At 58.1% G+C, this 14,447-nt stretch overlaps 1 protein-coding gene across 2 annotated transcripts in view; it reads left to right on the forward strand.

The window, feature by feature from the left end:
• Positions 1-2,934: 2,934 nt before the first annotated feature.
• Positions 2,935-14,447, forward strand: part of SH3TC1 (SH3 domain and tetratricopeptide repeats 1) — a 63,477-nt gene continuing 51,964 nt past the window's right edge. The window contains exon 1 of one of the 2 annotated variants that reach the window (XM_070506323.1): positions 2,935-3,062. The gene's annotated coding sequence lies outside the window, so the exon portion shown is untranslated. Of the gene's footprint in view, positions 3,131-14,447 lie in introns of both variants that reach the window. The other variant, XM_070506322.1, reaches the window with a different exon arrangement.

The raw sequence follows: 14,447 nt of genomic DNA on the forward strand, positions 1-14,447 counted from the left end.
AAGAGCATTTTCAAAAGCAAAAATGGGCTCCATTTCAAAAGCACAAAAAAACCCAACAAACCATCCATGATGTTTTGAAATCCTTTCCCCAGCCTTGGAGACTCTGTTGAGAATATTTTCACATGAGCACTATCTATTCTGCAGCCGTCAGCACCTTCCTCCTGCCCCAGGCTGGGGTGGACCCCTCACCCTGCAGGGAGCCCCCGTGATCTGACAGGGGTGTGGTGAGGTCAGCCCCTGTGACCTTGTCAGGAGAACCCAGCCCCAGTCTGCTGGCCGTGGGGCGGCGCCCGACCTCCCGTTCAAGCCCGAAGCTGTGATTACCCCTAGTGAGGTCACGCCCATCCCCTCCCGAGCGGGTCGCAGCCTTTCTTTGCCCTGGTTCCGCTTATCCCAGAAGGAAACAGACCAGCACCGCCCATTCCCATGGACCTTTGCTCCCTGGCCGCAGGGTCTGGGCCCAACACACAGGGACCTCCTGCGGCCGTGGAGGACTGGACAGCCCCAGTCAGGTCATGCTCCCTCTCAGGGTTGATGGGGCGGGACGGCCTGGCCAGGTCTTTAGGGTCATGGCTGGTGGAAGGAAGGGACACTTGGCTTTACGTCTTTTTAAGCAAGATTTTTTAAATGGTCTTTAAAAGATGAGACAATAAGTTTAGGACAATACATTTAGGACCAGATGATTTGTTTGTAAGTGCATTCTGGGCTCCATAGCGCCCGTCCCAAGGCGAGATCGGCCCAGACACTTCCTGTGTTCCAATGAGGAAACTGAGGCCCAGAGAGAGGTGTGTCTTGTCTGCAATGGCACCGGGATTAAAAATACGGGGCCCCTGACACAGCTCGGCACCATGAGAGGCTGTGCCGGGCTTGGGGAGGGCAGAAGACCGAATCTCCAGCACAAGAGAGCTTCTAGACTCCGAGACTTTGGTGGTGGGAAATCCCGCAGTGGACCCCGGCTTGGGGACTCAGGGTGCGATTCTGTCCAAGCTGCTGGTGGCTTGGGAACTCGGTCTCCACACCTGGAAACAGGGACACTCTGCAGACCTGGCCGGGCGGCTGAGGCCCTGGAAATCCAAGGGCTCAGGGCAAGGCCGAACCCGGAGCCCGGCCCGCTGCAGGCCCTCCACCTGCGAGAGGACCCCTGGAGGAGAGAGGCCCAGGACCTGGCCATTTCTAAGGCCCAGGCCTGGCCTCACCTGGTCTAGTGACCGGCATACTCCCCTGGAAGCCACCATTAGCGCAGGCCCGAGGCGAGGCAGCGTCTGAGAGCCTGGGGCCCCCCAGACATTCCAGGACTCTGGGCAGGTTGCTGGGGACCGAGCCACCAGGGCTTGGCTGCTGGGCCCCAACTAGGCCAAGTGGGTCACAGCTCAGTCCTTACAGGGCACCAGCTAGTGAACCAGCAGCGCCCCTAGTGTGGCTGTGGGCCTTGGAGAGCTCGCCTCCATGAAGGGGCAGCAGGCCCTCAGCTCCCGCCGAGTGGGCCGGGTGGGATGGCTGCCCTGCGTGGCCAGGCTCCCTGGACTTTCCGGAACAGCAGACGTCTGGGTTTATTGTGAAATCTCTACCCTTTTAATTGTTGAAAACAAATTCAGAAGTCCTTAAGGCCCACAGCGGCAGGGCGAGAGCAGTCACCCTCACAGGGACATGGGCTCCAAAGACCAGGCCGTCCCACTGCAGGACCCTGGGTCCTGGGACAGCGCCAGACACCTGGCAAGCTCAGGAGGGTTTGTGGAAAGACGGCCCAGGTCTCTGGACTAGAGGGACCATGCCAGGGACTCCATGGCCAACCGTGACCAGAGATCAGCCAGCAGGGCAGCGTATTTGTGGTCTCATCGTTAAAAGCAAAGAAAAATGTCAGACATTTCGTCCCTAATTCATTCATTCCTCATAAATACGGAGAACAGAGTGGATAGCATTTCCTGCCTCCCCCCTGAGCCAGCTCTTCCCCTAAGACAGCACGAGTCACCCTGGGGTTATGGCTTAGAGTCAGGATCAGCAGGGTGCCTGATGACAAGACACATCTGGGCCGTGTGTGTGTGTGTGTGTGTGTGTGTGTGTAGGGCATTGTTCTGAACCCTCAACTCTTACCAACTTGTTTATTCCTCACAAACACAGAAGAGGTAGGCCAAGTATCTACTGTTCTTCTGTTTCAAAGATAAGGAAAGGGAGGCACAGAGAGGTTAAGAAACTTGCCTGAAGTCACACAGTCAGCCATGTGGTTCCGGGGTGTGCGGAGGGTCAGGGGAGGCAGTGACTGTCACGGGCCTCAGGTGACCCTGCCCACCTGTCTGAACATCCGAGGGCAGAAGTGCCATTTGGGATGGGGTGCTCAGACTCACCCGGTGACAAGGATTACTTGGGAACTTATTAAAAATCCAGATTTCTGGACCCTGCTCCAGGAGATCCTGACACCATGGGTCTGGAGTGGACAATCTGAAATTTAAGGATGCCTCAGATTACTGATCATGAACAAATTTGGGAACCAGTCTTTGGACAATCACAAGAGACCCTGCCCACCTTCTCGGACCCCCTGCTGGCCTCACACTGGGCCCAGCACACAGTCGGCGCTCAATAAGTGCTTGCCAAACTCCCCACCAGCTGCCCTCGAGGCCCAGCTACAGGAGCCAGGCTCCATCAGAGTGGTGAGTTCTCTTCAGCTCAGCTAAGGGGTGGCCCTAGCACCTGTCAAGGGCCCAGCTGCCCTCCTCTCCAAGGCACGGGGTCCAGGGAGGTGGCACTTGTCCCTCAGCGTCCCCAAAGCCCCAGGCCGGGTCTGGGAGCCAGGCTTCTGTTTTTCGTCCCGCCCCGATCGGGAATGCAGCTCCGGGATTGCTGACACTTCCGATGGCCGATAAGGAGGGGGAAGGTCAGGAGGAGGCCAGCCCCTTCCCGGGTCGGGGCGGGCCGCACAGGCGCAGCCAATGCCCGGGCCGGCGACTCAGGCCACCTGATTGGAGCCTGGAGGGCCGGGCGGGCTGAGAATGTGCGCCTTCCTGCCCTGGCCAGGCGCCACGGTGGGAAGCCTCCGGAGGGGCGGGTGACAGGAACGACGGTGGCAGGTGAGGGGCCCGGGGGGGCCTCCCTCCCCCACTCCTTCCCTTCCTTGGCAGCGTCTGCCCCCAGCAGGGTAAGTTCCAGACCACGGGGCCAGGTGTGCCCAGAGGAGCCGCCCCCATGCCGCAGCCCCAGCCCCGCGCTCAGGGTCACCTGACAGCTGGGGCCACGAAAGGGTGTGTGTGAGGGGGTCCACCCCCAAATCAGCCCTCCAGAGAGTGGGCGAGTGAGCCCCACTGCAGGCTGAGATTCCAGGGGCCGAGGAAGCGCCAGGCTGGCGTCCCCGCGTCTGGGAAAGGCCGAGCGCTGGACTGGTGGAGCCGGATATTGTCAGGGTGGCACTTGTGAGGTGGGGGCACCTCCCCGCCGTCCGGGGCCTCCTGAGGGCCCGGGCCCAGGAGGCCCTGGTCCCCCGGGTTCTGATCCTGGCTGAGAGCCTGCGAGCAAGTGACTCCGCCCCTCTGAGCCTCAGTTTCCCTGTTTGCAAGGTGGGAGTGCTTGTGTTGGGGGCCGGGCGTCCACACGTGGTCACAGCTGCGGTGGGTGCCGATGACCTTGCAGAGGAGCAGGAGTCCTGGGCTGGGGCCTTCCCTTGTCTCCAGTGCCCCAGTGCCACAGCCCAGGGGACGACCCCTCCTTCCCTGGGGGAGGGCCTGAGGGTGGGTTTTGCATGGGGAGGTGGCAGTGAGGAGGGCGACGGGGCCTGACGTGGAGGATGGAGGAGTGCTCTGCCCCCGTGCTTCTAGGACACTCACAGTGGACTTCGCACAGGCTGCGCCAGGGTGAGGGGGCAGCTCTGTGGCCCCGGGCGGCCCGCTGCACCTCCTTGAGCCTCAGTTTCTCCACGCCTCAGTGAGCTGGTGACCCTCCCTCCCTCTCCCTCAGGGGCAGCCCCAGGAAGTTTTGTTTATGAGATTCTCAGGTGACCTGTGGTGGGACCGTCCTCTTCCTCAATTTGCAGAGGGGACAGGGGGCTCAAGGGGGCAAAACTTGCCCCAGATCACTGACAGGCAGCAGCTGGAACTGGGGGGGCCCTGCCTCCGTCCCCTGGGGTTCCCCAGGTGCTTCGGGCACAGTAAGGAGAGCCGGGTTCTGCCCCAGGCATCCTGTCTGCACAGCTAAGGGAGGCGTGGCACAGAGAGGTCCCGGGGCTGGCCCAAGACCACACAGCACATGCACAGGGACATCGCCCGGGGCAGACGGCTCCAGGCCTGGGTCCCGCATGGTGTGCGCTGTGCCCTTGGTGTCTCTGGACAATGCTGGTTCCCTCTGCGCACACCTCAGCATGTGCCGCCTTGCTGAGGACTTTGACACACTTGATTCTTTAGACCAGGTCTCTGTTTACAAAACAGCTGCCAAGATGGTGTAGAGAGTTCTCACAGCCCCCTCCCATGGCCCATCACCAACCCCTGGCCTGCCCGCCGGACACTCGCCACAGCTGGTGAGCTGATGTTGAGCCGTTCTCGCTAAGTCAGGTCCACGCTTCATTCAGACGTCGCCGTTTCTACCCAGTGCCTTTTTCTGTCCCCGGCTCCGTCCAGGACACCACGTTACATTGGGCCTCCTCGGGCCCCTTGGCTGGTGACAGTTTCTCAGCCTCTCCTGGTTTTTCGTGACCTTGGCGTTTTCTGAGGAATCCCCCTCAGGTGTTCTGTGGAGCGTCCCTCAGTTGGGGTCCGTCTGATGTTCTTGTGACTGGATTGAGGTCCTGGTTCTCTGAGGAGGACCGCAGAGGTGAATGTCTTCTCCCCCGTTGCGTCAAGGGCACCTGCTGTCCACATGACCCCTCACCGTGATGTTGACCTTGACCCCTGGCCGAGGTCATGCTGGCCAGGCGTCTCCACTGGAAAGTTCCTCTCTCTCCCCCTCCCACACGGTCCCCTGGGAGGAGGTCCCGTCGCACAGCCCAGCCCTGAGGAGTGGGGGTTCCCCTCGTGGAGGGTGGGGCGTCCACACACGTTATCGGGAATTCTCCTGCACGGGGCGTGCGTCTGCTCCCCGTTTGTTTATTTACCCAATCGTTTATTTATATGTTAGACTCACGGGTGTTTATTTTGCACTTAGGTCTAATACTAATATAATAGTAATTAATCCAGTACTAATTAATTTTGCTGCTCAAATTGCTCCAGCTTTGGCCCTTGGGAGCTCTCTCTCTTGCCCCTGTGTTCCTTTGACATGACCCGTCATGGTGGGATTTCATTCATTCCTTCACTCATTCACCGCCTCACTGTTCCGGCACCACGCGCCAGGCTCATCTTGTGCATTTCCTGGCTCGGTCCCAGACTCAGGTGTTCCTCCAGGAGTCCTGGCCCCTTTGGTTGGAGAATGGGCTTAGAAACCGAACCTGTCTGTGCTCTGGGTGTGCTTGTTGCTACCTGGGTGGCTTTTCTTTTAGGACTTCTCAGCTGGCAGAGCATGGAGACATATATATGGATGCTAACCTGTGTATATGCACATAAGGACACTCACTCATGTACATACACGTATCTACAAGGACACTCACCCGTGTGTATGCACGTGTCTACAAGGACACTCACCCGCGCGTATGCACGTGTCTACAAGGACACTCACCCGTGCGTATGCACGTGTCTACAAGGACACTCACCCGTGCGTATGCACGTGTCTATAAGGACACTCACCCGTGCGTATGCACGTGTCTACAAGGACACTCACCCGTGCGTATGCACGTGTCTATAAGGACACTCACCCGTGCGTATGCACGTGTCTATAAGGACACTCACCCGCGCGTATGCACGTGTCTACAAGGACACTCACCCGCGCGTATGCACGTGTCTATAAGGACACTCACCCGTGCGTATGCACGTGTCTACAAGGACACTCACCCGCGCGTATGCACGTGTCTACAAGGACACTCACCCGCGCGTATGCACGTGTCTATAAGGACACTCACCCGCGCGTATGCACGTGTCTACAAGGACACTCACCCGCGCGTATGCACGTGTCTATAAGGACACTCACCCGCGCGTATGCACGTGTCTATAAGGACACTCACCCGTGCGTATGCACGTGTCTATAAGGACACTCACCCGCGCGTACGCACGTGTCTATAAGGACACTCACCCGTGCGTATGCACGTGTCTACAAGGACACTCACCCGCGCGTACGCACGTGTCTATAAGGACACTCACCCGTGCGTATGCACGTGTCTATAAGGACACTCACCCGCGCGTATGCACGTGTCTACAAGGACACTCACCCGCGCGTATGCACGTGTCTATAAGGACACTCACCCGTGCGTATGCACGTGTCTACAAGGACACTCACCCGCGCGTATGCACGTGTCTACAAGGACACTCACCCGCGCGTATGCACGTGTCTATAAGGACACTCACCCGCGCGTATGCACGTGTCTACAAGGACACTCACCCGTGCGTATGCACGTGTCTACAAGGACACTCACCCGTGCGTATGCACGTGTCTATAAGGACACTCACCCGCGCGTATGCACGTGTCTACAAGGACACTCACCCGCGCGTATGCACGTGTCTATAAGGACACTCACCCGCGCGTATGCACGTGTCTACAAGGACACTCACCCGTGCGTATGCACGTGTCTACAAGGACACTCACCCGTGCGTATGCACGTGTCTACAAGGACACTCACCCGTGCGTATGCACGTGTCTACAAGGACACTCACCCGTGCGTATGCACGTGTCTATAAGGACACTCACCCGCGCGTATGCACGTGTCTACAAGGACACTCACCCGCGCGTACGCACGTGTCTACAAGGACACTCACCCGTGCGTATGCACGTGTCTATAAGGACACTCACCCGCGCGTATGCACGTGTCTACAAGGACACTCACCCGCGCGTATGCACGTGTCTATAAGGACACTCACCCGCGCGTATGCACGTGTCTATAAGGACACTCACCCGCGCGTATGCACGTGTCTATAAGGACACTCACCCGTGCGTATGCACGTGTCTACAAGGACACTCACCCGTGCGTATGCACGTGTCTATAAGGACACTCACCCGTGCGTATGCACGTGTCTACAAGGACACTCACCCGTGCGTATGCACGTGTCTACAAGGACACTCACCCGTGCGTATGCACGTGTCTATAAGGACACTCACCCGCGCGTATGCACGTGTCTACAAGGACACTCACCCGCGCGTATGCACGTGTCTACAAGGACACTCACCCGCGCGTATGCACGTGTCTACAAGGACACTCACCCGCGCGTATGCACGTGTCTACAAGGACACTCACCCGTGCGTATGCACGTGTCTACAAGGACACTCACCCGTGCGTATGCACGTGTCTATAAGGACACTCACCCGTGCGTATGCACGTGTCTACAAGGACACTCACCCGTGCGTATGCACGTGTCTACAAGGACACTCACCCGCGCGTATGCACGTGTCTACAAGGACACTCACCCGCGCGTATGCACGTGTCTATAAGGACACTCACCCGTGCGTATGCACGTGTCTATAAGGACACTCACCCGCGCGTATGCACGTGTCTATAAGGACACTCACCCGTGCGTATGCACGTGTCTACAAGGACACTCACCCGCGCGTATGCACGTGTCTACAAGGACACTCACCCGCGCGTATGCACGTGTCTACAAGGACACTCACCCGCGCGTATGCACGTGTCTATAAGGACACTCACCCGTGCGTATACACGTGTCTACAAGGACACTCACCCGCGCGTATGCACGTGTCTACAAGGACACTCACCCGTGCGTATGCACGTGTCTACAAGGACACTCACCCGCGCGTATGCACGTGTCTACAAGGACACTCACCCGTGCGTATGCACGTGTCTACAAGGACACTCACCCGCGCGTATGCACGTGTCTACAAGGACACTCACCCGCGCGTATGCACGTGTCTACAAGGACACTCACCCGTGCGTATGCACGTGTCTACAAGGACACTCACCCGCGCGTACGCACGTGTCTACAAGGACACTCACCCGCGCGTACGCACGTGTCTATAAGGACACTCACCCGCGCGTATGCACGTGTCTACAAGGACACTCACCCGTGCGTATGCACGTGTCTATAAGGACACTCACCCGCGCGTATGCACGTGTCTACAAGGACACTCACCCGCGCGTATGCACGTGTCTACAAGGACACTCACCCGTGCGTATGCACGTGTCTACAAGGACACTCACCCGTGCGTATGCACGTGTCTACAAGGACACTCACCCGTGCGTATGCACGTGTCTACAAGGACACTCACCCGTGCGTATGCACGTGTCTACAAGGACACTCACCCGTGCGTATGCACGTGTCTACAAGGACACTCACCCGTGCGTATGCACGTGTCTATAAGGACACTCACCCGTGCGTATGCACGTGTCTACAAGGACACTCACCCGTGCGTATGCACGTGTCTACAAGGACACTCACCCGTGCGTATGCACGTGTCTATAAGGACACTCACCCGTGCGTATGCACGTGTCTATAAGGACACTCACCCGTGCGTATGCACGTGTCTACAAGGACACTCACCCGTGCGTATGCACGTGTCTACAAGGACACTCACCCGTGCGTATGCACGTGTCTACAAGGACACTCACCCGTGCGTATGCACGTGTCTACAAGGACACTCACCCGTGCGTATGCACGTGTCTACAAGGACACTCACCCGCGCGTATGCACGTGTCTACAAGGACACTCACCCGCGCGTATGCACGTGTCTACAAGGACACTCACCCGCGCGTATGCACGTGTCTACAAGGACACTCACCCGTGCGTATGCACGTGTCTATAAGGACACTCACCCGTGCGTATGCACGTGTCTACAAGGACACTCACCCGTGCGTATGCACGTGTCTACAAGGACACTCACCCGTGCGTATGCACGTGTCTACAAGGACACTCACCCGTGCGTATGCACGTGTCTACAAGGACACTCACCCGTGCGTATGCACGTGTCTACAAGGACACTCACCCGTGCGTATGCACGTGTCTATAAGGACACTCACCCGCGCGTATGCACGTGTCTACAAGGACACTCACCCGTGCGTATGCACGTGTCTATAAGGACACTCACCCGTGCGTATGCACGTGTCTATAAGGACACTCACCCGCGCGTACGCACGTGTCTATAAGGACACTCACCCGTGCGTATGCACGTGTCTACAAGGACACTCACCCGTGCGTATGCACGTGTCTACAAGGACACTCACCCGTGCGTATGCACGTGTCTATAAGGACACTCACCCGCGCGTATGCACGTGTCTACAAGGACACTCACCCGTGCGTATGCACGTGTCTATAAGGACACTCACCCGCGCGTATGCACGTGTCTACAAGGACACTCACCCGCGCGTATGCACGTGTCTACAAGGACACTCACCCGCGCGTATGCACGTGTCTACAAGGACACTCACCCGTGCGTACACACGTATGTGTACCCATGTATACACACATCCTTAAGTTAGTACATGTGTATTAACTCACGTAGAGAGACGTCTCTAACCAGTGCTTCCATATGTACCATGTGTATCTGTATTAACTGACACGTGAATTCACACTGTGTCACCAACTCTAATCCATCACCACATGGGTCATTCCAGCTTCTTCCACTAAGTTTGCTGTGACTTCCACGCCAACGGTGAGAAAACTGGCTTTCACCATCACCACCCACTCACTCAATTGTTCACGTTTCAGCTCTTCAATACACATACAGAAGTGTGAGAATTTGAGAGCCCTGCCCCGTGGGGAGCAAGGTGGTCAGCTAGAGCCCAGTGTGTGAGCGGCTCCTGCAGGCCCGGCTCATCACCAGGACCTCAGAGGGCGGCCGTGTCCCTGCGCTTCAGCGCGGTTGTCAAGCCTTTGTAATGCAGCGCTCTGTTTGGCACACCGGCCTCCACCCTGGGATTCCGTCCCACTACAATTGTTTTATTTGCATACACTAAGTTTCGAGCTCTGTGCTGTAGAGTTTAACGTCTTTTGACAAGTGGGGAGTGTCGTGTATCCACCGTCGCGGTGTGGCAAAGGAGCGTCTCCCCAGCCTGACCAGGCCCCGTGCCACACCTACTCAGCCCACACTGCTGTGAATTTATGTATCCTGCCGCAGCCTCTTCTCGCGAAGGAAACCAGATGCGAAGGCATCCTCACCTCTCACAACACGGAAGGTGGCACAACACGCGGATCCCTCTGCGTCTTGCTTTTCCCCCTTAACGTGTCTCAGAGATCTCTGCCTGCTTGCGGGCAGGGACGTCCTTATCCTTTGTCACAGCTGCGTGCCATTTGGCGCACGGCTGGAGTGTGATGTGTTTGACACCTGGGTGACTCCCAAGGTGTTGCTGCTATAAAAGCCATTTGCACCTTGTGGCCCTGCCATCTCAGAGGCTGGCCAGCGTCTGTGCAGTGAATTCCCAGAGGTGGGGCTCCGGTCAGAGGGTGAGCACAGTGCGGGATCAGCACGCGGTTGGTAACCTGCCCTCGGATTGGCCTGAACACAGCATCCCAAGCAAGTCTCTCTGTCTCTTTTTTTTTTGGTGAGGAAGATTGGCCCTGAGCTAACATCTGTGCCCATCTTCCTCTATTTTGTATGTGGGGTGCCGCCACAGCGTGGCTTGACGAGCGGTGTAGGTCCACACCTGGGATCTGAACCTGTGAACCCTAGGCTGCCAAAGCAGAGCGCACAAACTTAACCCCTGTGCCACTGGGCCAGCCCCCAAACAAGTCTCTTGAACCAGCCATGTGCACCTACGCCCTCGTTTGAAACCTCGGCACCATCCTGTGGACGAGACTGTTGTCCCATCTCATGGGCGGGGTGAGTGAGGCTGAGAGAGGGACAACAATCACCCTGTTAGCAAGAGACCAATCTGGAATCGGGGCAAGTGAATGGGATGTCGGCTGGGCACCCGCCATGTGCCAGGCACCAGGTTATTGGGCAGAGCTCCTGTCTGCGCAGTGCTGGCTCTGACGAAGGGGCCGGAAAGCCTGGGAGGTGCAGTGAGGGGCATCAGGGAGAGGGTCGGCGGGGCCCAAGTGAGGCCCAGAGCAAAAGAAGAAGCAGTTCCCTCCCCTCCTCCCCCAACCCCTCCCAGAAGTGGGAGCAATCCAGGAGGGCTCCCAGAGGAAGTGATGGCCGAGCAGGGTTGGAAGGATGCATAAGAGTTTGCCAATGAGGAAAGAAGGCATTCCAGGCCTGGGGGCAGCCCGAGCAGAGCCCTTCCCTTGTGGCATGGCTGGGTTTGGTGATGTGTGGACAGCTCCCTGTTTTCCCTGACCAGCTGGTGGGGCCGGCAATGATAGGAGACCCAGAGGCAGAGGCCCAGCTGAGGAGATCCTGAGACCTCTCCCTCTGTCCATGCCGTGCTCACAGCCAGCCCCCGGGCCTCGCCTGCTTGTCCCAGTGATTCATGATCAGAATCTAAAACCCAGAGATGGGGGGCCGACCTGGTGGCACAGCGGTTAAGTTTGCACGTTCCGCTTCTTGGCGTCCCGGGGTTCGCCGGTTTGGATCCCAGGTACGGACATGGCACTGCTTATCACGCCATGCTGTGGCAGGTGTCCCACCTATAAAGTAGAGGAAGATGGGCACGGATGTTAGCTCAGGGCCAGTCTTCCTCAGCAAAAAGAGGAGGATTGGCAGTAGTTAGCTCAGGGCTAATCTTCCTCAAAAAAGTAAAATAAAACCCGGAGATAGGCTGGGGTGGGGGTCGACTTTGGCAGAAGCCTGGTCAGCTGCACAGAGCCCACCACCTGTGGCCTGGGTCCTGAGCTCTGGTCACCGGGGCCCCCAGCCTGGAGTGCTCTGTCTTCCTTGGTCACTTTTGGCCAAACATTGGTGCCCTGGTGAGCTCTGTCACCCCGTCCTGTCACGCGGCCCCCTCCGTGGGCCACGTTCCTTCTCCTTTCTGGTAAGGGAGGGCCGGGGGCTGGCGGTGCAGACCCTCTCGCCGTGGCTCCCCCCACACCCTACCCTCTGCTCCTTTGCCTGCGCTGAGCCTTCTGCCTGAACCTCCCTTGCCCTCTCTGATACCTGCCCATCCTTCAAGGCCCTGTTCAAACATCGTCGCCTCCAGGAAGCTCTCCATGACTTCTCAGCAGAGTTAATGCCCTCCCTCGTCTCCCTGCCGCCCTCCCCCACCCCCCTCACACTCAGTCTGTGTTTGTCTGACGTTTTTCTCGGGGTGACACTGGGGTTATGGGTTTTGGGAGGAAGATCGCAGAGGTTAAGTGCCTGTCTCCTCGTATCACACCAAGGGCACGTGCTATGGACACGACCTATCACTGGCGTTGACCTTGGTCACTGGGCTGAGCTGGGTGTGTGGGGCTCCCACCCTGGAAAACGACGCTTTCCCTCCCTCCACTCGGTACTCCTGAGCAGGACGGACGGCGCACAGCCCGCCCGAGAGGGGAGGGGGTGGGTCTCCCTCCAGGGGCGGGGCGGCTGCTTCCATCATTTGGGATTCTGCACCGGACACTCGTCTCTTCTGCATTTCCATGGTTATTCCTCACTGATTTACGCTGGGGTGCGTCACGGAGGTTTGGTCTACACGTTGGGTTATAATCTAATACTGCTTTATTTTGTTGTCAAATTGTTCCAACTTTGGCCACTGGGAGCTCGTTCAGTCGGCCCCGGTGTCCCTTCGACATAGTCTCCTCTTTGTGGGGATCTGTCTGTCTGTCTGCGCATCCATCCATTCATCCATCCATCTATCTTTCTCTCGTCTGTCTATCTGCCTATCTGTCTATCATTATCTATGTATCTATCATCTATCTGCCTATCATCTGTCTGTCTATCTATGTATCCATCTATCTATCTGTCATCTATCAGTCTATCTATCCATCTATCTATCTATCTTCTATTTTTCTATTAATCACCTATCTGCCTATCTATCTATCATCTATCTATCTATTATCTATCTATCCATCCCACTTCCTACTTTCTGGCACCAGAAGATGCTCCAGGCTCTTTGAGTATATTTTAAGCCAGGAAATATATTTCACATGCCAAGCCCTGGCTCAGAGCCCCTCCTCCAGGCAGCCTCCCTGGCTGTCTCCAGGCAGGATCGGGGCCTGTCTGGTGGCCCTGTCCTCTCTGCCTGTCCTCCGTCACAGTTCCTCTGGCTGTGCTGTCTTGTCTCCATCGTTTCCTTGGCTGTTGTTGCCACTAGGCTGAGAGCTCTGGAGGGTGGGCCGTCTGCTTCATCCACGTCCCTGGTGCCCGGCACTGGGCCAGACACAGAGTAGGGCCAGCAAGTTTGGAGCTGGGCAATGCTGCCGGCCCCCTGATCCGGCCCCCATTGAATAATAATGGTAATAATTGCTCTCCTTTGTGGAACCCCCTTCTCCACACCGGGCGGGAGCTGGGCCTGGGCAGACAACGAGACGGGAGCACCAGAATCCACGCTCTTCATCGCCCTGTCACCCCTGGGCACGTACTGCAGGGTCAGCGTGGGGGTGAACGGGAGTGGGTGTGCAAGGTGCCTGGACCATGGAGCTGTCCTTTGTGAAGGAGGAAGGTTATGCCAAGGAGAGGAGGGGGATGTGCCCATCCTGCAGCGGGTGGGGGGAGGGCATCCTAGCGGTGGGGGCTCTGACCACGCCCCCGAGACGTGCCTGTGAAACATGGTGGCGGGGTGAGCGGCCCAGGGGTGGGCGTCGCCCGCAGCGGAACCCTGGATGGGGCTGCAGCCCTCACCCTGTTCTCCAGCATCCCGGTCAGAGGGCAGAGAGTGCGGCGGCCGGGCCCCGCCAGGCGCTGTCTCACCAAAGGAGGATGGGAGAGGTCACGGGGCCCCCGCCAGGCTGGAGCCTGAGAGATTCCCCTGCCGGCTGTCTCCCTGGAGAGCCAGGAAGAGACCTAGTGACTGGAAAACAGGCAGGGAAGGGGGTCGGCGTCCCACACGACTCCACCTAGTCAGAGGCACGGGTCACTCATGTCAGGGAGAGACACATCTTGTGCACTCGGGCTCCTGTTCAGGGCCCTGCGTGGCTTGGGTGGCCCACTCCCCACATTGCTGGTGCCTGTTTGTTGGTCATTCAACAAACGCCTGTGGAGCGCCCTATCAGCGCCCTTGAGGGACTCATAGTTGTGGGGTCCTCCCTTGTTAACCAAGCGACAGCCTACAGGGAGACCCTAGTTACAGCGTGGATGTGCTCAGGGCCTTGGGGCTGGGGAAGGGCTGGCTCGTCCTTGGGAGGAGGCAATGGGTGAGTGAGACATGTGGGAAACAGACAGGAGGCGCCTTCAGAGCCTGGAGGAGAAGGGGACCCGGGAGAGAGATGTGCAGATGCCAGGGGGCGTGGGGGGCACCGTGTGGTCAGGGAGCTGAGGACCCCAACTGTGTGGGGTGGGCTTGGATGCACACAGCGGGGGGAGTAAAGCAGCAGGCGCTGAGGGACGGAGGCTGGGAGGCAGGGTGGGGGGGGGGTGGCCAT

This window comes from Equus asinus, chromosome 3, assembly GCF_041296235.1.
Source record: "Equus asinus isolate D_3611 breed Donkey chromosome 3, EquAss-T2T_v2, whole genome shotgun sequence".
Taxonomy (NCBI): Eukaryota; Metazoa; Chordata; class Mammalia; order Perissodactyla; family Equidae; genus Equus; species Equus asinus.